Genomic DNA, 25,491 nt, shown 5'->3' on the forward strand with positions numbered 1-25,491 from the left:
CCTGAGCTAAATTACAGACCCAGCGTCAATTCTGCACCGCTGCTGCCGAAGGGAAGAGGAGAATCACGGTCCCCAGGGCCAAAGGGGCTGTGGTCTAAGGAACCAGCTCCAGACCGTACACGAGGGGCTGTCCCCTGGCTGTAGGGCCCAGAAAAGCCAAGGGTTGCACACCTGGGGACCCAGCAGAGATTATGGAGAAGCACCAGGAGCTACATTCCTGGGAGTTGGACTTGTATTCAGCATGAGAGGCAAGCTGAAGTTTTACTGCCTGTAAAACTACCATGCCTGGTCCTCCTCCAGCTTTTACCCTAAGGAACCTCAAGGCATTAATCATCCAGAGCGAATGAGTCCTTGAAGAGCAGTACTTTAAAAGCCAGGTTTCATGATTATGGGGCTTCTCTAGCATCTAACAGTATGGTTGGGCTCGTTCCCTGATAGGATTACAGAGAGCAATGGCTCACGACTCTGCCCTCTTTGCTCAGGTGTCCCCAAAGCTCTGTAGCACAATGGGAATTTTGGCGACCTACTTCTACTCGAGCTGTGGCAGGGAGCAGAGGGAGCTCTGGTTCCAGGCTCGCTCCTGCATGCAGACACAGGCTGCAGCAGCAGAGGCAGCTCCACGGCCACGCATGCTCTGGGTCATGCAGTCAGCAGCAGCACGTGTGGTCGGGGCCGTGGCCAGGGACGCCCAGCTGCTAATCCCGCCTTGACACTGACTCACGGCATGGCCGTGGGAAAGGCGGTTAACCTCCCTGACGGCCAATGTTTATCATTCCAGTCGCAGCCCATCACGGTGGTGTCTGGCCTCCGAACAGCCTGGCACTGGGCACGTCACTGCTTCCCACCACGGAGGTGCCAAGGAACTCCTCAACTGCGTTTGTGGGGCGGGGAGTAAAGAGCCTTCACCCCAGCACCAGGCTTGGTGACCGCCCAGGGCCTCCATGGCCATCATACAGCCCCCACGTAGCACACGTGAAAGGTCAGCATCATTCTGACATTCCCAAGTTTTCAGCATTGCCTGGAAAAGGCCGCACTTGACAGTGTGCTGTCCCAAAACAGCATGGCATGGATCCACTTGTGTAGCAGTATGAGGCTGGGAAATGTGCTAACATACTAGCGCACCAAAATACTTTGGCTAGAAAAAACCCTACGTTACTCTGCCCCAGCTCATCTATAAACTCAAGCAAATTGTTTGCATAATTCAGATGGTAACAGGAACCCTAACAACTGGTATTTTCCTGTGCTAATCTTGCTGAGTGCAGTGTAATATTTACAGACATGAGTTCATTTTTGGCAATGCATGTCGAGTTTGCACCATTAACCATCCTCATTCCCTTCTAGTTCCCTACACAAAGCGCTGGCATGCTCCCACCTGGCCGTCGTTTCCTGCTTCCCCAGGATACCCTCCGCTCCCAATCACAAACAGTAACGTTTGCTCCCCACCCTGAAAAGCAGCACAGCACTGCCGTGCACCGCCAGCAGCTGCCACGTCCCACCCAGAGGTGGCTGCAGTCCAGCTGCAGTGCGGCAGCATCTCAGAGGCATGCGGAAAGTAGGGATGGACACTTGGCCATCAAAGTGCTTCTCGTGCACAAACGCACGGGTGTTGGCAGCGTGACAACAGGCACGAGCTGGAGGAGGTGGCAGGGAGGAAGCTTGACCCAGCAAGAGGAGCAGGACCCAGCCCTGTTGATGCCAGCGAAGTTTCAGCATGAGCCTCCCTGGAGCTGCATCTCATTGCACAGCTCAGAGGCCCTGGCAATCCCCCAGAGCTCTCTGTAATATTCTTATTTTGCTTGAATTTGTGGCCTCCTGGGCCAGCACAGCAGGAGATGGATGGGAACAACACTTGCTGAGAAGACAGGGCTGCTCTTGTTGTTTTGGCTTGTTTTAGCCACATGACCCTGGGCAACTCCCATCTCCCCCTATAAGCCTCCTCCTTCCCTGCGAGCCCAGCTCCCTTCGGAGATGATTAAACACAGCGGTGGTGCAAGGTATGGCACAAGCAGCAAGGAGGGGCACTGTTGCCCTGTGAAACACGGCATGGAGCAGAAGCCACCAAGCAGGAAAGCCTGCCCCAGAAAGAAGGCAAGCCAGCCCTGCCTGAGCACCCGCCAGTGCCTGCAGACAGCGTGTGCCACTCATGGGCACATCGCATGGCTTCGTGCACTGTCACCACGAAGTCCCTGCTCCCACCTCCTCTGTGCCACCGCGCTCTGCCAGAGCTGGGCAGAGAGGAAAGCATGCTGCAAACACATCAGCAAGTGCACAGCAGGACATACAGGCTTAGGTTTTCAGGTCCTTATCATGAAACCTCATCTGTCCCGTAGGTTTTCAGCCCCACAGGGAGCTGGTCTGGACACAGTCACTCCACCATGCAGGTCCGACTGCAGAGCAGCATGGCTGGTGCATAGTGTCATCCGCTCGGATAGACAAATGATTCACATTGTGGTTTCCAGAGTATTTTCTTGCCCTAACAATCCTGCCAGAAAAGGTCTGGGCGTCTCAGCTTGCCCACACATCCTACTGTCACTCAACAGGCTGCAAGTCCTAAATAGAGACGGTATAACCCAGGCATTGATGAACTATTAGTCACCATCATCAAAGAAAGAAGCAGGCAGCAGTAAACACGAGCAGGAGGGGGGGCACCTGTCCACCTCTTAGGATTAACACTTTACTTTCTGCTTCCATACGCTCTGCTTAGCTATGCACAGCAAACCCGCACAGAAAAGCACAGCCACGATTCAGTGGGCTCCCCACAAAAGCCGGGGCTGCAGGACGCTCCCCAGCCTTTCCGTCCCGCAGGCTGTCGGGGCTGCTGCGATAGCACGGGACCTGCACGGCCCCATCAGGCAGGGCTGCATCAGGCAGCACAGGGCTTAGCACTCCTCATCCAGGTTTGCTCCCACCATTTGCACAAACGTTTCCTTCATTTCAAGTAACTGCAGGTTCAGGTGGGTTTTTTTTTTGGTTTTGTTTTTTCTTCAAATCCACTCGTAGCTTGCATGCAGTGTGCATTCTCCCACAGCAGGGAGCACTCCTTCTGCCCAGCCTCCTGCAGACCTGAAATTTCCCTCGGCTCTGCTGAGGCAGAAACTAAACAAATTTTATGAACAGCTCTACGAACAGCTCCCTGCACCACCGCTTTTTTTTTTCTTTTTTTTTTTTTTCCCCCCCTCTAGTGACACAGAAACACCAGCAGCATTAGGGTCCAGGACTGACACCGAGGGCTGATCCAGCTCTCCAAGCACTCAGTATCCCGCGTACTTTCTGCTCCCAGCACTGGTCCTGTGCTGGTGAGAGGACTGCGGAGCGGTGTTTGCACAGGGAGGACTACAGGCAGAGAGCCCCACTGCGAGAGGGCTACCAGGGGGTGGCCCTTGCTGCCCCTTTCTAGCCAGGCACCCTGTGTTCAACCCACACTAAGACCTGGACCAAAATGCAGAGTTTCCACCTAACTCTTTCAAGCAGTGGAAAAAGCCATCTTGGTTATGCACCAGACAATTTCTCTTTAAAGTATCACATAAATGCTTCAGAAGACTCAAACCTGGCACAGTTCCCCTGTTTTGCACACAAGGATGGCCCTCCGCACCCCTGACGCATCTTGCAGGTGAACTCGCGTGAACGCAAGACAGCCTGGTTCACAAGGATGCACCAACATCGACAGCAAAGCCAGCAAAGACATCACTGCAGTGACAGAGGACAGACATCAGGCAAGCCCCATGCTCTCAGGGAGCCAGCTCAGCCCATCCTCCACGGGATCCCACTTTCCACAGGGAAGGTGGAAAAAGAAACGGGCAGCACGTGGCAAAAGCACCCCAGGTGTTTTCCTTCCTTCCATGCTGAACGGTCAGATCCGCGTGCTGAGCCTGTCAGTGCCAAGGGAAGCTTTTAGGATCAGCTATGGAAATGTGGGGCAGAGGAATTGGGAATAAATTTATAAGAAGGGTTGGGTAGCCCTCCACAAACTGAGATATAATGTGAGTCCAAAAAAAAAAAAAAAAAAGAAAGAAAGAAAGAGGAGAAAAGACAGATGGATAAGAAAAGACAGTAACAGACAGAAAAGAATGGCCCAGAGATAATGGAGCTGGAAATAAAGGGACCTGAAAAATAGCAAAATTGGGAAGACACGTAAACTCGGTTGTTCCCATCTGCCTCCATCCACAGTCTGGACTGTTTCCACGACTATTCCCATGGCAGCTCCAAATTTATTTCCCTGCTGCCATCTGCTCTGCAGCTCCCCTCTACACACGCTCCCGACTGGCACTTGTTCCTGTCAGCTGTTGCTGACATGGCAGACCTCCGGTGGCTGCTGAAAGCCAAGTGACACCAAGGCTTGAGAAGAGCACGTGTATAAATCAAGAGCTGCTTTGTAGGCGCAAGGTTTTGTTCAGCTCCTGTCCTCCCCCGGCCTGCATCAGGAGCAGTGGAAGAAGTCCCCAGTTCAGCATCTCAAAGCCACACTCTCACCCACACTGGCCAGGCCCCTGCGTTCAAAGCTCCATGAAGAGCTCCAGGGCTTCTGCTCACCGCAGTGCCCGGAGCTTTGGCTCCAGACCTCCAGCTAAGCAGTGCTGCTGCTTCAACAGTGACGGGTGCGATGCCTCTCAGTCACCTCCAGCGCTCCCACCAGATGGATTCCACGTGATCCTTGGGGAAGCCCTCCCCGAGGCCAAGCAAGCTGCACCACAACCGTCATTCCCCCAGCAATTACTTCAAAGCTTCATGCTTAGGACGGCAGAGCTCTGTTAGGGCAGTCCTGGCTGACTGCAGACGTCTTTGTTCAAGTTTAGAGGCAGTCACATGCAGGAGGAATGACTGGTGGGGTCAAAGACATGGCAAAGGTTCGCAAGTCACAGCTTTCCCCTACGGCTTAGGGCTGGCTTCACAACTGAAAGTGTAACTGAAGTCCCTGTCAAATAAACACCGTGGTGATGCCGGCCAGGCAGCATGGCAGTCTTTCCCAGGAGAGATGAAGTTTGATGAGCGCACACAGCAATATAATCTTACCATACCCATGCAATAAGTGCTCGTGTTGGGGCTTCACCAAGTAGTTACTGAGCCACCACTGAAACGGTATTTCACAACCTCCATTATGCTCTCTGCACTCCTAATTGCTTTCAATTACTTCTCATAGGCACGGCAGCTGGCTGAGCGATGCTGTCCCCCAGTGAAGTTAAACAGCTCACTGTGGAGAGCACAGAAGGAAGTTCAACTATGTGCATCACTGCCTGAAAGCTGGGTCATTCACCCTCACTGGAAATCTACCCGTTACAAATCAGAAATTAGCAGCTACCCAGCCAGCAGCTCTCCAGCACCCACCACAAGGGCCTCCAGCAGCCCTGCCACCCGGCTGCGTCCGTTCAATGGGACCAGGAAGCCAGAAGGACGAGGTGGGCACTGCAGGCTACGCCTGTGCTCTTCCTCCAAAGGCAGGGAACACATAGCGTGCTGAGCCCAAACCCCACTTCTACTGTTTTATTTTCAGGAGAGAAGAAGAAGGAGCTATTTGTGGGTGGACCACGATCCTGGCAAAAGACCTTCCGGGGATTTAGCACTTAGTGGGAGACACTGAGGACACAAAACTTCAGCTGAGGTGGTCAGAGATGGGTAAAGCAGACGCTTCTCAGAATAGGGCTAGGCAGAAGCACGCTGCCTGGCTATGGGTGAAGGTAGGCCACCACTTCGATGAGAAGGACGTGCCCTTCCAGGCATTGGCATGCCGGCTGGGAAGACTCCCTGGCATCCGGCACACCATCAAAGCACTGCCCGAACTTAGCACAGGCACCAAGGCCATGTCCTGAGCGCTGATTTAGAGCTGGCAGAGCCAGCCCTGGCATATGGGTTTAGCAGAACAACCAGCCCATTACCTCGGGCACGGGACAGTCGCCTCCAGCAAGATTAGCGTTTGGCTATTTACGCTTTCTGTTAGACGGCGCTGGTGGCTGAAAGGACCAAATCACCCTTGTTACGTGGTCATTTTTAAAAATAACATTTCCCAAAGCCCCACAGTGCATAACCCTGTGTCCGTCTCAGATCCAAGAGCCAAAGGAGATCAGCTTGCAGGGCTGACGGGGTATTTTTGGGCACTCTGACTAATTGTCAGGACATATGCTGTGCATTCTTTACAAGGAAAAACAAAGCTGCAGAGTCCCCTCCGGTGAGGCCTATGGGGTTGGATTAGTCACAGAAGTTATTCTCAGTAATTCTCTGCTTTGCGAGGGTTTGATTCCATTTCCAACTCCCGAGAAGGGTGTTTTAAAATGGAGGACGGTGTCCGTTTCCTTGCAGCTTGATACCAATAAAAAAGGCTGAGCCACGTTGCACCAACAACAAGGGCAGAAGTGACAACCCTTCACCTTGGAGTGACTCCAAATTCACAACTGCTTTTTTTGCATCACACCACATCGGCATTCGCTCCAAGTGCCAAGGGACGTGCTCCAGGACAGCCTGGAGATGTGCTCCAGGACAAGCCAAGGAAAGGACATTCGTTTGAGGAGCATGAGGAGGCCCACAAGCACCCACACACTTGTAAGATGGAGCTGTGGTGCAACCTCCTGAGACGCCTTGCTCTGGTCCTGCATTGTCACACATTTCCTCTGCTGAAACAAATGTCATTTAACTTTCCCCTTTTCCCAGGCATAGTTTGCGGCCAGAGTTCCTTTAAGCCACTGTTCATGCTAATACTCTGCAAATCAGCATTTCAAGTCTCTCATTAAAGCCCTGTTCGTTTAACAGCTGCACACCACCCTGCTCAGCCAGGCTCTTTGCCCATCTCCTCTTTCAGGGAAGTCAGAAACCTTGCTGGACTAGGAGACCACTCGCTCTGCTTCTACTGGACATGCCTTGGCTGCTCCTTCCCAAACTGACTCCCAAATACAAAGACTCAGGTAAAATCAGAGAAATCACCCAGGCTTCATCATCCAGGCTCTTCAAGAAGAGCCTGAAGCCCTGATAAATGAGTATTTTGCCAGCCGTGTCCCTTTTCCTCCCTCCCTTTTCCAGACTCAGGAGCGAGGTGCTCCTCGCTCAGCAATGGCAGAGCCTTGATGCACAGCAGCCAGACAAAGTCCTCCTCAGAGGCCATCTCCCCAAGAGGAGCATCTTTCACCCATCTCCTCAGCACCTCAACAGCTCTTCACTCTCACGCCAGTTTAAGGCAGCACTCACCCGGCTCCATTTCTTTATACTTACTTATTAAGGCAACAAAGCCTCTGTGTGCAATATTGCCACAACACTCAGGGACACGCAAGCCCAGAGCAGCCCATGTTTCCCCATCACTGTGTGAGATCTGAGCACACTTTGCTCTTCAGTCTCAAAGTTGTTTTAATGCTTTAACCCTCGCTGCTGCCACCCCTGTGCTGCTGGCCCACACATTTCTGCTTTCCCTTCCTCTGGCATACAAACATCAAACCTTGCTCTTTTTGCTCAGCAGAAACACTGCACCAAAAGCGCACACATCTCAGGGTGACAAGAGCTCTCTGAAGTCTCCACCAGTGCTTTCTGCACACTTTTCCCCTAAGCTGCACAGCAATTTCCACTGAGAATAAGTGTTGTCAATTCAATTTCTAATAGCGGCATTAAAATGTATGAGCCATTTCTCTGGAGTCAGGAATAATTTTTTCAAAGTGCCTGTGTGCTACAAGAACATAATTCTCATTTTTCATAAAGCTATCAGGATCCCAGGTCTCCCTGGAAATCATGTCAGATCAGAGCTGGGCAAGGACTACACCGAAGAGCGTTCTCCACGGGGTTGGTTGGAAAACACTCACTCAAATTAAAAAAAAAAAAAAAAGAGGAACAAATATCTAAAGTTTTCATCAGAGTTAGGATTCAGTTTCTGCCAAAACCAGGGGGACCCAGCCCAGCCCGGAGCCCAGCCCTGGTTTGCAGCATCGCAGCTGAGCGCCTCGATGGAGGCTGTTCGGGGGGCTGGCAGGGAGCGAGCAATTCGCCTCCCCCCGACACCCTCTTGCTCCAGTTCTCGGGGAACCTAGCAAAACCGCAGTCACTTTGGTGTCTTTGGAAATGTTAAGATCAGTAAACTAATACTTGACAAGACCTAACAGAGACAGACCAGCCCAAAGCAGTTATGGGGAGGCAAGGTTATTTATGCTGCTAAACTGAATTTGCTCCACATTTGCTGAAGCAGCAGTTGCCTTCGTCCCTCACCTCCACGGGGACAGGCCAGGGACTGGGACTCCTCTCCCGCCTTCCCACCGCAGGTCTCACAGCAGCAAAGCACGCTACAGCATTACTATCAGTGCTCACTCTTGGAGCGATGGGCAAAGCCTACAGGCTGTTACATTTATCATACAGAAACCCTGGAATAAGAAAAATAAGATACTTAGAAGTGTGCTTAAATTTATACACAGAAATAAACCAACTGGAGTTGGTACAACCACTTATGTGTTTCATTAAGCCATCCTCTGCTCTGTGGCTGGATCCATGCCCAAAAAATGATTTTGTTTTCTTTTTTCAAGTAGCAGTGAGACAATAAATTGAGGGACAACGAGTAACACAGTCCGCAAAGGGAAACAACCCTTCTCAGTACAATTGCTGCTGGCTGTCAAGCTACTGTCCAAATCAAACTACCACAGGATCGGCTCCATAAGACAAAAAAGCGGTGTTAATTGCACACAAGTGCCAGAGAAAACTGTCAAAAAGCTAAAGCAGATGTGAAGCAGTGGCTTGCTTTCTCTTAAAACGAGCTTGTGCAGCTGCATTACATGAGAGCCCACAAGCGCCTGTATTCCCCTGGGAACAAGGCAGAGCCATGGGGAAAGGGAGAGGTTTCCAAATCCTCAGCAACTTCTCCAGCAATTATGAGGGACTCTACTGAGTGTGAGACTCTACTGTCACCTTGCTAAATTACATCTATTAGGCCAAATTCTCTTCTCAGCTGTGCTAGAGCCAGCCCAGTAGCAAGGCTTGCCTGCTTTATACCAGTGTTGAGCCAGGTTAGACTCGGTCCTGGCCAAGCCCAGGATCTGAAAAGTATGGCAGTGATTTCAGCTGCGCAGAGGCAGCCAAAAAAGCAAACATGCCTTGGTACCAGGAGGTGAAACAGTGGGGTAAGGACAGGCTGCTGGAGGAGGACACAGCCAGGAGAGACATCGCAGACCTGCAGGGATGCCTGTCCCACCCCCAAAACCCAACACCTACTGCTGCACGGCACAGAAGAGAGGAGACAGAGAATATCAAACCCCACATCGAATAACTCACATGCACACTACACAAGCGGTGCCTCATCTCCAAAGGGCTACTGAAAGCAGAAGACAAAATGCCATGGAGCAGCCCATTAGCTGCCTACCAGCTCAGTTATGGGCAGCACGGGGGATGTGGCAGCCAGGGCACAGGGCTCTGCCATACAGCGGAGTAACGCAGGCTCAAAGCCAGCCGCTTGGGTGGCACAGGCACTCCTCTGAGAGTGCTCCCAGCTCTGCCTCAGCTATAAAAGGCAGACGCATGCAGGTGAACTCATGCTTCTTTCACCCGAATCTCACTTGGTTGTAACTCCTCACGTTAAAAATCACCTTCTTCAAATGCCACCCAACCCAACTGTTAGGGTCTCATGAAACCCTTCCCTAGAGCTGATCGCTGAACATACTAGCAGCTGTGACACAGAGCTGCCCGTGATGCTGAGGGACTTGGTTGTGTCACCAAAGCATTTTCCGCATGGCCCCAGAGAGCAGCTAGAAGAAATCCACCCACAGGCCCGGAAGGGATTTGCAAGAACACAGAGACCTGTCACTCAGTGCTTGTAAAATTATAATAAAAGACTTCCAGAACATAAAAATACCTCTGCTGAAACCAATGTGCTGTTTATAGACACAACCTTTGTCCCGTGCTCTAGAATACGTTTGGATAAGCCATGCAGTTAATCCAAAAAAAGATTGAGGTTTTGTATCATGTGAGTATGTTTGTGGATTACGTTTCAGGGGCTCAGCTTTTGTCTGCAATTGTGCTGTTGATAATTGGTATCTGCTTTCAATCACTATGTCTTAAAGGGTTTGGTGAACTCCATCAATGGGCCTCGGGCTTATGCGCTGCTCCATCAAGACCTCCACTCCTAACCCCTAGACCTCCCTAGACCTACTTCCCTTTTGTGGTTCATCCCCAAAGGCAAGAGGAGAGCACGAGCAGGAGCATGGGGTGCTGCTCCGTGGGTGCCACCGAAAAGGAAAGGGGAGAGTGGGTGCTTGGGGAGCGCTGCAGGGATGGGCAGACGCAGAAAGGTGCCAGGTGCCGTCACCAACATCAGCCCCTCAAACAGCAAGTGCTGGTCTTGGTACTGTTCTGGTTATGTAAACTGGTGGGTGCAATAATGGCCAAGTGTGTGAGCTCCTGCCGGGGTACATTGCAGCAGGTGGGTCAGGTTTTTCTGAGTCCTTATTCCAGCGCCTGGAGCAGCAGCAGGGGAGAGGCTCCATGGGTCACATTCACCCATGTAACTTCAGATGCTTAAAACCAGCCCTTATCTACAAGCCAGGCATCACAGTTCACCCCACAATCCTTGCACAGGGAGCGGTTTCCAAGATAGGGGAGAGAGCAGAGGAAGCAGTCGCTAAACCCCTGGGGCTCTGTGACCCATGGTCCCACCAGGAACAGCAGCATTTCCAGGAATTGTGAGGGTCCTTGGCTCAGCAACAGCCCCACGCACTGTCCCCTGCACGAGCTCATTTGCAAGGCAAAAGCTTTCTGGCAAAGCAGCTCGCGGAGCGTCCAAATGTCGGCAGAGCAGACAGCGTCCCTGGCGCTGGCTCCCTTTCCATCCGGCTGCTCCAGCTCAGGCACCAGCATTGCTCAGAGGATGAGCTCATCGCTATTTCAGGTTGAATTTGCACTTGGCCATCTCCCTGGTAACCAAAACAAATTACTCATTGGTTTATAGTAGATTTATTGGTTGTTTGTTTCAGCGTCTAGTGAAGTACACAGAGTTTCACCACACTACAGCAGCGACGTAGCCTGGTGTCGGAGAGCGCGTAGGACGGTATTTACAGCCATTGCTATGGAGATGGGCTGCGCTAGCACGGGAGGTCAGTGGGATCAGCCCACGGTTGCCTTCCCCTGAGACGTGGAACTGTAAAAGCAGGTGTGCGGCACGGCCTGAGCTCACACACGGCGCAGATGTTGCCACACAGCAGCCCCCTGCCACCCCAGACACCAGGCAGGTGTTGGCCGCCTCCAGCGCAGCAAAGCAGCCAAGGAGAGGCTGCTCACAATCCTCCTCACCCAGAAATCAGAGAATCCTTCCCAAAACAGGTATCTGACACTGGTATATCCACTAACACCAGCTATCGTCAGCTTCATTTCACGAGTCAGAACCATGAGGACACGAGCCAGTTATAGGACTCGCTGCCTGTTTATGCTCTTGGACAGGAATTTTCCCCCATTCATCATCACAGGCAGCAGCACAAAGGGCACAGAGAAGCCAGGGAAGCAGGACTAACTCCACTGTATTTGCCCACAGAGTGCTTGAAAGGAATCAGCAGTTCCCGTTTTTCTGTCACACCTAGGCCTGAGCCAAGATACAGCTCAGAAGTCGCCCAAATTGCCATGTACATTTAACAGAGGGTTTAGGCTTTTGTTGTTTTTGCTGAATGTGTTTTTGCAAGAAAGAAAAACTCTATCCTGATGATCTCAATCCGGCAATCCAAAACGTTCAGAGGTCCTGCAGACACATAACTGGTGGCTGGGGCCCCAGCCCTGTCTTCCCCAACGAAAGCAGGCAGGTTGTGTCCCCTTCCCGCAGGAGACCTGCTGCAAGCAGCCCATCCTGCCACACAGGCAGGTCCAGAGCTTCCACTTTTAGTTGAAAACCGCTAAGGTGATGACGGTCTAAAAGGGAAGATTTCAGCAGATGGCATGCTCATGCGTTAAACAAAGAAAATCAGGATAAAATAAGAGAGACTTCAGTCCCTGCCGAGCACCTCTGTGCCTCCACGGGGCAAGCGTGGGCTGCCTTCTGGTTCTGGTCCTGCTCTGATACTGCCAGCCGTGCCATCTGCAGAGGCAGCACCGAAATTCGTTATACGTCAAGTGGCATTTACCTGGCAGGCTGTTCCAGGGTGGAAGCGTGACTGGCTTTCAGTCAGCAGAACAGGGGTAGACAGGAAACAGGATTTGCATGTGCTGAGTGTAATATATAGCTCTGTGTATTTTTAAAGTTAGATGAGAACAGAGAGAGAGAGGGATTCTTGCACCCTCGACTGCTCACTACTGGCTCTCCTATGGTACTGTCAGAAGCAAGACCAGGTCAAGACAATGCTTAGAGATCACCAGGGAATTTTAAAGAGGAAACAAATCAGTAGGAATTACTTATATTTCTGCATCAGGACTAAATTAGGACCACACAGCCCGCTGCTTCTGGAGGCGCTGTCTGCATTTGCATTCCCTCAAACCACCAACAGCCCTGCAGCAACTGCTGTACAGAAGAGCAGGATGCAGTGCCTGGCCCACAGGATGCTAACAGGATCCTAACACTGCCTCAGCAGGTCGTTAATCTGAACAACTGGTCCACTGGATCGGGTAAATCATGCTAGAAAAATTCTTGTAGTGGCCAGCAGCAGCATGACTGCGCACAGCTGTCCCAGGGTAGCCCATCCCTCAGGATGCAGGTAGTCCTGGGAACAGCACATCTGTGGGATGTTTAAAAAAAGCTCTCTGCTATACCAATAAGAGAAAGGGCAAAGCAAGGGGGCAGAGCACAGAGTGAAAAAGACTCAAAAGTCCAAAAATGAGAAGAGAAGCTGGAAAGGCAAGCAGGCAGTGCCTCAGAAGTGACTAATTCCAAACCTTTGCTCCAGTGTTTATTATAGAAAAGAGAGATAAGAAAGGCAGCTGGTGGTAACAACTGCCAGGAGAAGCCAGTCCCAAGCTAAACAAATTGCAAATGCCTTGCAAGTAGCCAGCCAACTCAGAATGATTCCCATTACTTGGGGCATTTCTTCAGAAGGAAGTACATTATTTTCTCCCACCCCACCTTGGTATTAGCAATAGGGAAGCTATATTTTGTGTGGTTTCATAGTAACTCTAAGGGTACTCAGCCAGGTACCACTGGAAGTACATGAAAACTGAATATTCCCCACTGAAGGCACTGCGGAAGGGCTGGGACAAAAGCCAACCAGCAGCCAGCTGTGGGTTTAGTACTGACCACTTATTTTTCTTAGCAAGGGAAAAAAGGCACATCCAGCACACTGGTCCATAATACAAAGTTCTGGAGAATTGAGTGTTGGTGTTTTGTTTGTTTTTTCTTTGCTGTCTTTGGCCAAACAAAACAATGGAGACCAATTCTTGCTCTGCCAGAAGCTCTGAAGTCCTCTTCTGCTTAGACACTGCTGTGATAGTTTAGAACACTCACATACTGGTGCAGCCACTTTGTCACTAAAGGCAGCTTGCAAGAGTCAGAAGCGAAATAGGTGGATCATCCATCCCTGTGCCAAGCGTGCCTCCGAAAGAGAGTCCCTTGGCGCATCCAGCACATGCAAGTGCTTGTTAACAGTGGTCCCTTAAACCCTTCATGTCAGGACGTGGACACCATGGAACTAACCATCATTTGAGTTGAAGCGCCCCTGTCTCAAAGCATCAGGGTCTCTGATGTCTTGAAGACAAGTGGGAGGATTTTCCCAAAGGAAAAGCATTTTTCAGCTATTTATCCTGTTCTTCCTCCCATCTACATCACAGATGTACAGATGTCAGAACTTGTTGAACTGTTGCACTACAGTAAAATAAGAAGTAAATGGACTCTGGAAGATTTTATTCCAAGTTATTACACCTCGAGATACACCTGTCAGGCAGCTCCTGTGAGGCAGATTTTATTCTTTTCCACTCCAGTCTGGTTTCCCCTTTCCAGGAGTAGAAAGACACTGAAAACCAGGAAGGCAAAGAGCCACCCTGCACTGCTTATTCCCAGCAGGAAGAGTTTTTTCCTGTTCTTCCTTTGAGGTCAGGGTGACAATTTGTGCTCTGCACTTGATCCCAGCAGATCACAAACACAGTCATACACCACTTTTAATCCCTCGCAGGTACTGGCTGTTCGCTGCCCACTCATGCGTCAAGCAGCCAGCTCTGCTGGGCAGGTGAAAGCAGAGGTTTCCATCTCCAGTTCTTTTCCACTACACAGGAGAGAGAGATCCCAAGTTACATCAGTCTCTAGGCTCTGCTCAAGAAACAAAAAAGAACAGGCACATCCGTGGAATGAGTGGATCTTCTGAAAACACCATTCTCTCCAAGCAATCTGAGGCCAAGAGGTTTTGAATTTCCTATTTGCAAAAATAATGCAGCTCTGTAATACCATCCAAACCAAAATTGTAACTTTGCCTTAAAGTTTCCAGTCAGGCGCACAGCAAAATACCACCACTTCCACCCTGGGCTGCAGCTCCCTTGCTGTCGGGAACCCTGTCATGGCTGTCCAGCCTTTTCCAGGACACTCTTTAATTTGGCTTTTTTTTTTTTTTTTTTAAAGATTACTTCCACAGGACCCTTTTTATCCCACTCCAGCACGGCTATAGTACAATCCTTGCTCTGATTTTGAACAGCTCCTAAGTCCTAAATGTCATTTTAACCCTCTCCTCCCATCGGATGTGAGCCCTATTTGCCACGAAGGACAAGCTGGTTCCTTAGAGGGAGCAGCACAAGAGCATCTGCCCATCATCGGTCCCCCAGACAACACTGCTCTGTCTTGCTCCAACAGCAGGAATTTGCTCTGGCAGCACTCTTGCCACCACACGCACCGGGGTGATGTCCCGGAGCTGGCTCTGTGCTGCCAGTCTACAAGGATCCCAGTCAAAGCATGTCGGGGAGCTGAAACGCACCAGGCTGCACCCTGCGTCTGAACCCAAGGGAAGCCCCAGTGCCTTGGCTCGTACACACTGCCAAATGCTGCAGACAGGGTTTTGCCAGAGCACGGGGATTACCTCGCTCAAGCCAGAATATATAGCACAGCCCTTCTAAAACTGCGTTGCAGAAGTGGAAACAGGCATTTATCTAAATAGCATTTAATCCTTTAGAGTTCTAGTGTCTCAAGAGCCATCTGGTTAAAATTCCTCTCCAAATCAGGATATCTAAATGAAACATGAGGTCTCTTTCTTCCTCCCACACTTGCTCTGCCAAAATCAGACATAAAATGACTGATCTCAGACTTTTGTTGGATTATCCCTGAGTCTTCCATAATAAAGAAATGGAAAAAAGGAAGGAAAGAAATCACAGTGAATCAAGCTGAAGCATCTTGACTAAAGCTGACAATGTGTTTTTCATAGCAAAAATCACAGGTCAGGTCTGGGAAGGTTCCTTATATACACATTATTTCCATTACCTTTTCAAGCAAAAGTTATGCTGCCTAACCAAAGTTACAGAACTGCATCTGAAACCTCAGCTTTGCTACCTAAATTCCCCAGCGTGCCCCCCAGAAGGGGGGTAAGCTCAAAAGGGCATCATTCACATAGGCTACTGCTGATGGGGCAATATTATTCCTGACTCACATCAATATTATCTCCGCTGAAGCACATTTCCCAGCTCCCCCATGCTAGGAGCTGTGGGTTCATAGCACTAGCAGCAAGTAGGTTTCCAAGACGGAGATGGGGAAGGCAACCACACAGGTGTGGTGCTCAGGAACAGTGGGATATCCTGCAACACTGAACAATCCTATTTTCACATAGGTATTACACAAAAAGAATTGGTTCCCGGGGGTAAGGAAGGCAGTTACGTAAAGCTTGCGTTATATCCTAGTGCAACAGACGTGGACTGTAAGTTACATTTAGGGGATATGGGCCTAGGTGAGAAATAAAATGCATCCTACAGCATCATTCCCTCATTCGAGAGCAGGGACCCGACAGAACTCCCAGGAGCTGCTTCGTGCCATATGTCTAGATTTTCCATTCATGGTGCAGTTCGATGGAGAGGCTGTTTCCGAAATAAAGGCCAGCCAAGATGGGCTGAAGAGTGTTTATATTCAAGTGTTTGAGTACCATAAACGATGCCTCCTTTTGAACAGCTGCCTTTATTTACATCCAGGCAGAGAATTATACCAGCATACGTGGAAGCAAGCCATCATTCACAGCAGGGAATAACTTCTCCTGTTAGAAACGCTTCAAGAGACCAATCCTACAGACCTCTCCTGGCCAAAATTCCCCAAGAGCAGTGCAACTCAGAAAGCAGCTATAAAACCCAGCCCTAAACTGGTTCCTTAGAGCTCCAGTACAAAATCAGAACAGTTAAATTTCTGTTGTGCTGAGCTCTTGTGGTGCTAACTCTGAAACACCCCCATTTTTCTGTCAGGTATTAGTCAAAAATGCATTTTTATATACTGCATTCTTTACCAGGAAATTAGGAACTAGTTTGTATTCAAGAATGCTGTGCTAGTGGGGGAAATAAAAAAAATTTAAAAAAAGAGGGTGTTGTCACTGAAATGAAGTATGTGGGTGCTTTAATCATTAAAAAAGAAAGTTTAAAATTTAAAGCCATATTTGGTTGCTTGATCAGCTATTTACTTTGTACATCATAGCTTAAGAATTTAATGAGTTTCCTTTCTGAAAGTTAAAAAAAAAAAAAAAAACTTTTCCTCTCAAAACAAGGTAAGAAACTAATTGGTAGATGGATTGTTTTAATCGTTTTTCCCTTCCATATGCTAGAGTACAGTGATTTAAAAAGCAGCTACATCCATTTCTAGACCACAGACTAGCTCCTGCTTATACAAGGTGAACTGAACCAGAGTCATATGCATTAACTTATCTTTTGAACAGTTGATAAAGAAAAGATTAATGACAGAAACACCCATCTCGCAAATACACAGGTGAATAGTTTCACTCATACAAGTAACTCCACAAATACAGATAGATACAAGGGTGCAGTATTTGCGTAAAGTTAAAGGTGTTTGCATTCACATGGGGACAGCTGCAAGCGTGGCTTGTTAGAAAATCCACAACTGTCCAATACTCCATAATACAGAAAGAGGAAGATGTAATTATTAGCTGAAAGCTTGCATTTCCACCTTCCCCAATTCTGTTAGAGCCAGCATGCTCCCACAGTTCAGTGGGTATCATTCCCTGCTTTCCAAGAACATCACATCACCTGAGGAGCTGACAAAACAGCCACTAGTTTAGCTATTTCCTCCTCAGCTGTCATTAAAAACTTCCAACAGGCACATCTGATCCCCTGCCTCGGAAAACAGGCTGCTGACAGCTCACACACAGCTCTGTACCACTGCAAACACTCCCGAAACGCCCACTCGGCTGGGAAGCAAAGAGAAAAAGCTATATTTATACCCCAGTGGCTGCCTGTACTTTCAAAGCCATCACCTTCCAGGAGGGAAGGCACACGTCAGAGAAAGGATGCGAGAGAAATCAGAAGCAAGAATTCGGATAAATCCCACACCCAAAACACCCCCTAAAACAGAGGCAGTCCCTGAGGTTAACTCGGTGATCCATGAAAAAGTTGTTTGCTAAGAAGAGTGTTTCAGAAGTACGTTGCATACTCACAGACTTCCCGTTTCCCCCAGCCCTGCTCTCACAAACCCTTCCCCGGCCAATTCCCCAGGCGAGCAGCCACAAGGCAGAGGAGACCCAGCACGAGCCCTGAAACCCGAAGACCCGCAAAGCGCGGGATGCTGAAAGTCTCCCTGCGCTGCTCGGCAAGATGATGCTCGAGAAGGGAGAGACGGAGGCATGTGCTTACTGGCTGCCGGAGAGCCTGGGAGCTGCTGCGAGGTGGCTGCTGCCCGGAGCAGGAGCAGGAAGGGATGGAGCACAGCTCTCGGCACAGCTGTGCGCGGTGCTGCGGCAGCGGGCAGGACGTGGGAGCGCCTCTGTCCAGGGCTGTGCCTCCAGCCCCTGGCCGGACAGCCGCTGGTTAGACACTTATAGCAGGGAGGCGCGTTGCAAAAAATTAATCCAGCCAATAGCACCGGTCCTGCCTGGGGAGCAGCTGGAGGGGGGGGGAACAGCCTGCTCCTCCCAGGGCCTCTGCACCAGCCCTTTGGGGGGAAAACCCAACCAGCAACGGCACTTGGCTGGCATGGCTGCTCTCCCGCTCCCCCACAGTTGTTGCTGGGACCCATGGGGTTCAGCAGGCTGGGCAAAGCACTGCTACCCCCAGGGTGGCCCCCAGAGCATTTCACACATAGAGAACACAGCACAAAAACTTTGTCTGGAGAGTCAGGGGGAGAATATGTCATTGGTCTCCCATCCTGCCCAAGCTACCCTCTTCCAAAGCTGAAACATTTCCTGGCAGCTCTGCCATGACGTGTGCCACCGTCAGGTTCATAGACAGAGTTTTCCAGGACAGAAAACAAACAGCAGGGATGTGTTTCAAGTCGGCAGCCTGCAGGCAGGGAACTAACCCGGCTGAAGAGAACACAGTTTAAGCGATACCAAAAGATGAATATTTTCTTCAAAGCAAATATAGAAAAAGTACTGTCAGGTGGCAAATCATTCCTACATTTAAACAAATCTGCCTGTTTGTGCTGCACACCAGGCAAATCTGACAACATTCACTTCTGGTTTTCCCCCATCCCTTATCCCATTTGTTTTCTGCTCATATATCTTCCAACTTTGTCCTGCTTTCTTCCATGCTTCTCCTACTGGATACATAGCCCAGCAAGTGTATTTTCCACAGGAGGTGCTTGGGTTGGAGCTCTTGCATTACAAATAGGTTTTTGTGGTGTCTTAGAGAACCACAGAGCTTCTGAGTAAAGACAGGAGAGGCAGGGTGAGTACGCTGGGTATACCACTGCTATCCTTGGAAAGCAGATCACAATACATGGGCCAAGGGATTTCTGCTTGTTTAGTAAAAAGAAACAAATACTACACTGGAGTAAACACACTCTTTCCAGAAGCATTTGCATTTCTGTGTGTCTGTTTTTCCATGCAAACAGGTGAATACCACATTCTTCCAACATCCCCATCATCCACATTAACAATGTTCCTTGCAGCTACAAGAAAGCTGGGCTGTCCTGAAGTTCAAGGCTCAGACTGTCACCACTTGCCAAGAAAAATTTCAGGCATACATAGAATACAGATATGAAACACCCATATTATTTAGCATTATAGACTGAACTGATCCATTTTCACAGAAATCTAAATACTCGTAGGAAATCTAAAAGCTGTCTAGAATCTAAACTTGCTTCTTTTTTTTTTTTTCTTCTCCCAGCAGCTCTCCCAATGCACATAAAAACTTAGTTACCATCAGAAAGAGGTTTTCCCTAGTGGCTCTCTCAACAGGAACTTAGCAAAAGCCTCCTGACAAGAGGTGGATGGGTCATTACCCCTGCCACCACAGGGGTATTCGGGGACTGACCCTGCATCTTTGCAGATGCATCTTGGAGGAGCACAATCACTCTAATGAGCAAGCAGGCCCGCTGGCAGGTACCTGCAGCCCACCAGCAGTGCAACAAGCGCAGGGAACAGTGCCTGCCTGCCACCAGGACCCTCCACCTCCTATTTAAAACGTTAGATGCCGTCTACAAACAATGCAAACTGGAGATTTCACCGTCAAATCCCAAACACCAGCCACCATCAAAAACAGCTCTAAGGTACAATGTCTATCAGCCTAATGGCATAGCAGCTAACCAACAAAATCTATTTAATGTGTTCCATGTCACTATTACAAGTCCCCCCATGATTACAGCAAAGTGTTATTTGAGCAACTCATTGCTCTCCTCAGGCTTCAGCTAAAAGCCTGGTCCTGCACACACTGCTTTCTCCAGACCCCATTGGCTTTCCCAGCCAGCCTCATAGGCACAACATCACATCCAAAGAAGCAGCAGAATAAAGGGCCATGAAGGCGCGTGGCACAGAGAACTGCTCTGCCCCACCTTCAGTATTGCTGCTCCTGACAGCAAGTGAGTGTTTGCAGTACCAGACCTTAAATCTGCAGACTTAAGATGACCTATATACCTGACACAGAAAAATTTAAGCACTCTTAACCTCACGCATATCAAAACAGCAACTTAATTCTGTTTGAAAAAAAAAAAGTGATTTAGAAAGTAAAGACAGTATGCAACTAAAGTCAAAGAAAAGGCACTCAGGCATTGTTGTATTACAGATACAACATGGCACTATAAAAGTCTCTGCCAAAGTGCTGTATTAAACAAGAATAAACTGCAAGAATGACACAACTCATTTCACAGGGCTGAGACAACCCCACACTATCACCATTGCTTGCTAAGGAATATACCCAGATATTGCACACACTGATTTTTGGCAAACACAGTAAAACTTTTTTTTTTAAAAAAAAAAAAAAAGAAAAGAGGATTCTAATATGTCCTTGACTGGCTATCCAAACAAAATGAACTATGGGCAGAAGCACTTAAAACTAGGTCGGTTGAATTACTCACCCAAAAGCTAACTGCTGGGAAACTTTATTTGGAAATAGCGGAGCTCATACAGTTGGGCAAGGAAGCCGCTTCACAGCGGAGTGCCCTGCAAGAAACCTCACGGAGCAGGACAGTACCCCCCACAAAAGCACAGATCTTACCTGAGGGCAGGAGATCTTGTCCACACTGCAAGGAAGAAGGCATCGAATATTTCGCCACTTTGAGACCTCCGGTCTGTTTTAATTCAGTCACTCCGCATCCACAGAGGAGAAGTCTTCTGCACCATCGGGCCCATTTTTTTAAGTCAATGCTCTTCAGAAGGAAGCCATTTTGGGCTGTGTCCATGCAGAAGGAGGTTCGCGCACCACTTGGGAGGGCTTGGCTGTCCTCCTGGTTTCCACACACCATGCTGGGGGTGACATGCCCCACACAGCGCTCCCAGGCCAAGGCTAACAGCAGTTAAAACCACCCAGTGTGAGGGAACAGGGCCACCACACCCACCTGTCCTCTGTGGGACACCACAGCCATACAGAGCCACAACAGCTCTCCAGGCCAACACGGGTAGCCTCTCCACATATGCTGGTCTCTTCTCCTGGCATGCAGGATATGAGGGGACCTGACCTGTGCCTCAGCCATACCAGCTGCCTCAGCTCTTCCTTCTCATCACAGCCCGTCCCACAGCTGCCCCATTCCATGTGGGGGTAATTACCAGTTCCCTCCATTAGCTCTCTCCGGGCAAACCTCCTGTCTCACAAGCAGCATTTCTCCTTCCTACAAAACCAACTGGAAGGGCCCTTTTCTTCTCCCAAATTGCAGCCTGAAGGAGGCAGGCATTTGGGGGCTTCAGTTGTGCAACCACCACCACCACCTCCTGCCAGTGCATGAGCACAGGAAACCTTCCTGGAGGTGTTTCAAGGGATACAAAAAGAGAGGAGAGAAAGGAAAAAAAAAAAAAAAAAGAAAGAAAGAGGGAAGTAGATGCAGCAGTCTCCCTGCCCTGCACTGCCCCACCATTTTGCTGCTCAGGGGACAGCTCGTGGCCAAGCTGAGCCCCCACCCTGCAGGCAGCTGGGCCTCACCTGCAACGCACTAATTACCGTGCAGGCCATTAGCAAAACATCTCCAGGCAGGCAAAGTAATGGAAAAGCTGAACTATTTCAGAGTCATTCCTCTTGGGGAGTAAGGAAGGGTGGGGCTTTGGGGGTTTTATAACGGTGTGGTTAAAACATCGGTGATGTAAACCCTTTTTCCACAGAGTTTAATGTGCTCAAGTGGCTGGGCTGCCTCAGCCGAGGAGCAAACCATGGCTCTGGGCCAGGTGCACCTCTGCAAAACACAGGCATCAGTCAACTCTCTGAAATAGGAAGCAGAAAGCAAAGCCTGAAGAGCAATGGCCAGCTCAACCAGTGAACCTCAGTAGGAGATGGGTGCCCCATCATTTCCACCTCGCTGTTGTGGAGCCCAGTGAAGGGCAGTATGCATGCACATGTTCAAAGAAAAAAATTACTGAAGTATTGGTATGACCTTGCTAGCTGGAAAAGATGCTAGAGCAATGCACTACAGACAGCAAACCCGTCCAGGTCCAAGCGGGATTTGCTTAGATTTTGCTCAGCTTCTTTTTCTCCAATACCAGGTGGTAAATAAAACTGCAAAACAGAGAGCACCACTGACAGAATAAGGCTTCTGCAGTAAAACCAGTCTTTGCTTACAATGTAATTCTTCCTGTCAATGTAGTTTGGACCCTACACACATGCATATGTAAAAGAGAGGGATTAAATTGCTGCTGAGGGGTATCTATGGATGGTTCTCCACCTGTGGCTGTGCAAACCAGTAAAGGATGAAGTAGGAAGTTCTCCTCAGGTTAGGGGGCAGACAGTAAGACACTAAAAAGGCGGGTTGGTTGCTGCTAACCTACTCATCTTTCCACCATTTAATGTCAAAATATATCTGTAGCATAGCCCTATAATGCCATCAGCAAATCCGGATCAACAGATCAAAAGAGATTTTCAGGAACTGGAAAATCACCTGCTGAAAGACCAATAGCAAATATGCCTTTGAGTAATTACAGTGACTGCGTTATTCAAGGCATCACTGCTACTCAGATTTTCCTGAGTGACACCAGAACCTGCACTTTGAGAGAGTATCTAGCTAGAGATCGTTCCCACCTTTAAAAAGCAACTGCGGGGAGGGCTCAGCTATCAGGTTAAGAGGAGCGGCTGTGTCAGCCTGCCTGTTGTCCTTTGGCAGAGGCCAAAATGCTTCTCCCAGTACAAACAGCTCCTCCTGTCCATGGAAAATTATGAAGGTGACTCCCATTTATAAAGGATGATGCACCAGGGCCCTGCAAAATGGACGCATCTGTTGGCTCTGTGGGTACATTTTGAAAAGGCAACACAAATGAAGGTTTCCACCTCTCTTTCCAGCAACAATATAAGTTTTCAAAGAATGTTGGCAGCACTGGCAGGCATTTATCTGCAGCCTGCAGGGGGCTGTTCAAACACGAGGTTTTCTGCCAAGGGTAGGGCTTGAGGTTTTCTGCTGCACGGTTATTTCAAGCTCAGCATTTCCAGCCACATTCACACACACGGTCCTTGTGTTGTTTCGTTTCCTCTGCTGCTGGATGCGGAAGCCACAGGGTACCCTGTATGGAGCCATGCTCCAGCTGGGCATACACCCATGGGATATGCTAGCCCTGCGAGCGTGCACACTTCTGCTTTGTCCTCCCCATGTACAAGCCTCTTTTGGTCTTACGGTTTGTATAAACCTTGTCTAACTGCCTTGCAGAGCCCACAGACTACAGCATGGGGAATAGTCTGGGCAAACAAATAACTTTGCTCATGCAGAACTACTGCTATGACTAAAATTTTTCAGCCACCATCCACTGAAGTCAAGTAAGTTTCCATTGACTTCAACAGCTGCTGGGTCACAATTTGTTTAAGTGTTTCCAGACTTTGGCCCTTCCAGCAAACACCTTGGCCAACCCCTTAACAATAACTGAAATCCATCAAATATTTGAGTATTTGCATAAGCAAACCAGATAAAATTTGAGACAAGGTTTGGTTCTTCTTAGTCTTTATCTATTATCAATTCTGGGTGGATACATATCCAGAGAGATTTATCAAACAAAGGATACTAATAGCAACGAGGTAAACTGATGGCAATATAATATCAGGTTTTACTTTTAACATACCAAGGGGATTTGTGAAGGTATCTGTTATCACCACCAAAAACATGCTTATTTTTATCTTACTATACTTAATTACCCTAACAGTGTTCTTTTTCCTTGGTGTCAGGCTCACCACAAGTTTCATGTTCCAGATTTGAAAAATAGCTTCCAGGCATCAGATCAAAATTAGGCTCCTTTATTAATTTTAGCTTTAGATTTTAGTCTCGGGAAAAAAAAATAATAATAATAAAAAAATTCAGGGTACCCACAGGCTAACATAAGTAAAATAAGTGTTTTAATGGCAAAGGAGTTTTTCAAAGCATGACAAATTTAATTTTACTTGAGTCTGCAGCTAAAATCAAATCAATTAGAAAGCTGAGGACCATGAAAAAACACACACAACTGGATTAGATCGTTGAAACGAATATGAGAAATGATAGGCACAGCGTGGACTGAAACTTAGAGAGTTAGCCTACAGCTCAGGGAACCAAAATTGAATTCTTCATCCTGCTACAAATGTCTTGCTTGACTTTGGCTGAGTCATGTAACATCTGTCCCTCAGGCGCTACCTGCCTGGCTCTGAGGCTGCGGTGTAGACGTAACCCAGAAAGGAGTAGTTGTGCTCAGCAGCGCCTGCAGTCCCTCGCATTCCTGGTTTGTGGCTGCCTTCACCCTGTCTGCATGCCCAGGCTGGAGGGGTTCACCTGATCTCACTTGGGTTCCTGCTTGTACAAAAGGGCATAACAGGACATTTTTTTTTTCTTTTTCCCTAGAGAGGGCTGCATCAAAGAATGAACTGCTTGGCTTCTGTTTAAAATGCAGACTTTGCAAATGAAACTGATAGGTAGAAAGAGAGAGGAAGCAGCAGGGAGAGGTCGAGATATCAGCTGTAAAAGCAAGCGCCCATGGAAAAGAAAGAGGTTCACAAAGCAGAGCTGGAGACAGCAGCAGCACTGCAAGGGGCTCACACAAACCTCCTCCGCTGCCACGGCCTCTTCCAGACCACTCTGCTCAGATATGGGACAGGACATGAGAGTCACACGCCAGTCCCCTCCACTGTCAATGTCTTCATGGGTGTCTGAATGGAAGCCTTGAGCTGTCAAGTCTTAGTATGTGCTCTGCTGGCTCTTCACAATTTTATATGACTCACAGTTAATGCCAGTGAAAGTCTTACTTAGTAAGAGAACGGCATCTGAAGTGATGGAGAAGCTTGAATTTGGTGTGTTCCCAGGTACCACCATAAGCTCACCACATGGAGATTGTGCCACATCACGGAGCAAAGTGGGGAACAAGGCTGCTTGTCCCAGGACAGGGATGGGATCAGCCCAGGGGCTGGAGCTGACACGAGTCTCCAGCTGAAGAGACTTCTAGCCAAACCAGAGTCAAGTCCTTTTCTTGTACATAAGGGTTCTGGAAATCATATTTACTACACAGCCCTGGGCTGACGGTAATAAAAGAAGCCAGGTCACACCTTTCTGCCTGTTCTGCTTGTTGCTTGTGCCCAACAGTACTGGCCATATGAGTATTCTTACCTTCTCTCTCAATTCAATCTCTCCTTTCATGAAAAAGCTTTTATTAAAATTATACGGCTATTTATAGAAGGTTTAGTCTCTAATAAGGTTGGGGGAGGAGGGTTATTACCTATGTCAAACAAGGTAACAGTATCCCCTTAAACTGTGTGCTTCATGTTGGCTTCATAGTTAGGCAAAAAGAAAATCTGTGTGTGCTTTTCAAAGGCTTTGTATCACAAACAACAACAAAAAAAGAAATAGTCATGGGAAAATTACAGACTGTTTGGCACTAAGGAAATTATGAATGCAATTTCCTGAGTTCTGTGCTGAAAGAGCTGCAGTAAATAGCTGTCAGGCAGCTTTCTCTACCAAAAGATTTTAGACATGATACCAGTCTGTGAAGGAGATTTGTCTGTGCTGGACTTTTGCTTTCCTTCCATTTCAGAACAGATTTTTCAGCTGATTTAGTTCAGCTGCACAAAGGGAGCATGGGTGAGTTTTCT

The 25,491-nt window shown here is 48.8% G+C and overlaps 1 protein-coding gene and 1 long non-coding RNA gene across 3 annotated transcripts in view; one reads left to right on the forward strand and one right to left on the reverse strand.

Moving 5' to 3' along the window:
* FHL1 (four and a half LIM domains 1) overlaps positions 1 to 17,915 on the reverse strand; it is a 29,795-nt gene extending 11,880 nt beyond the window's left edge. The window contains exon 1 of one of the 2 annotated variants that reach the window (XM_040571850.1): positions 17,674 to 17,915. The gene's annotated coding sequence lies outside the window, so the exon portion shown is untranslated. The remainder of the gene's footprint in view (positions 1 to 17,673) is intronic. The other variant, XM_040571849.1, reaches the window with a different exon arrangement.
* On the forward strand, positions 9,382 to 21,211 carry LOC121077064. The gene is made up of 3 exons (XR_005823877.1): positions 9,382 to 10,862; positions 11,076 to 11,077; positions 20,478 to 21,211. It is a non-coding gene; the product is annotated as an uncharacterized LOC121077064 (long non-coding RNA).
* The last annotated feature ends 4,280 nt before the right edge of the window (positions 21,212 to 25,491 follow it).

The sequence above is a fragment of the Cygnus olor genome, chromosome 13, assembly GCF_009769625.2.
Source record: "Cygnus olor isolate bCygOlo1 chromosome 13, bCygOlo1.pri.v2, whole genome shotgun sequence".
In the NCBI taxonomy this organism is placed as follows: domain Eukaryota; kingdom Metazoa; phylum Chordata; class Aves; order Anseriformes; family Anatidae; genus Cygnus; species Cygnus olor.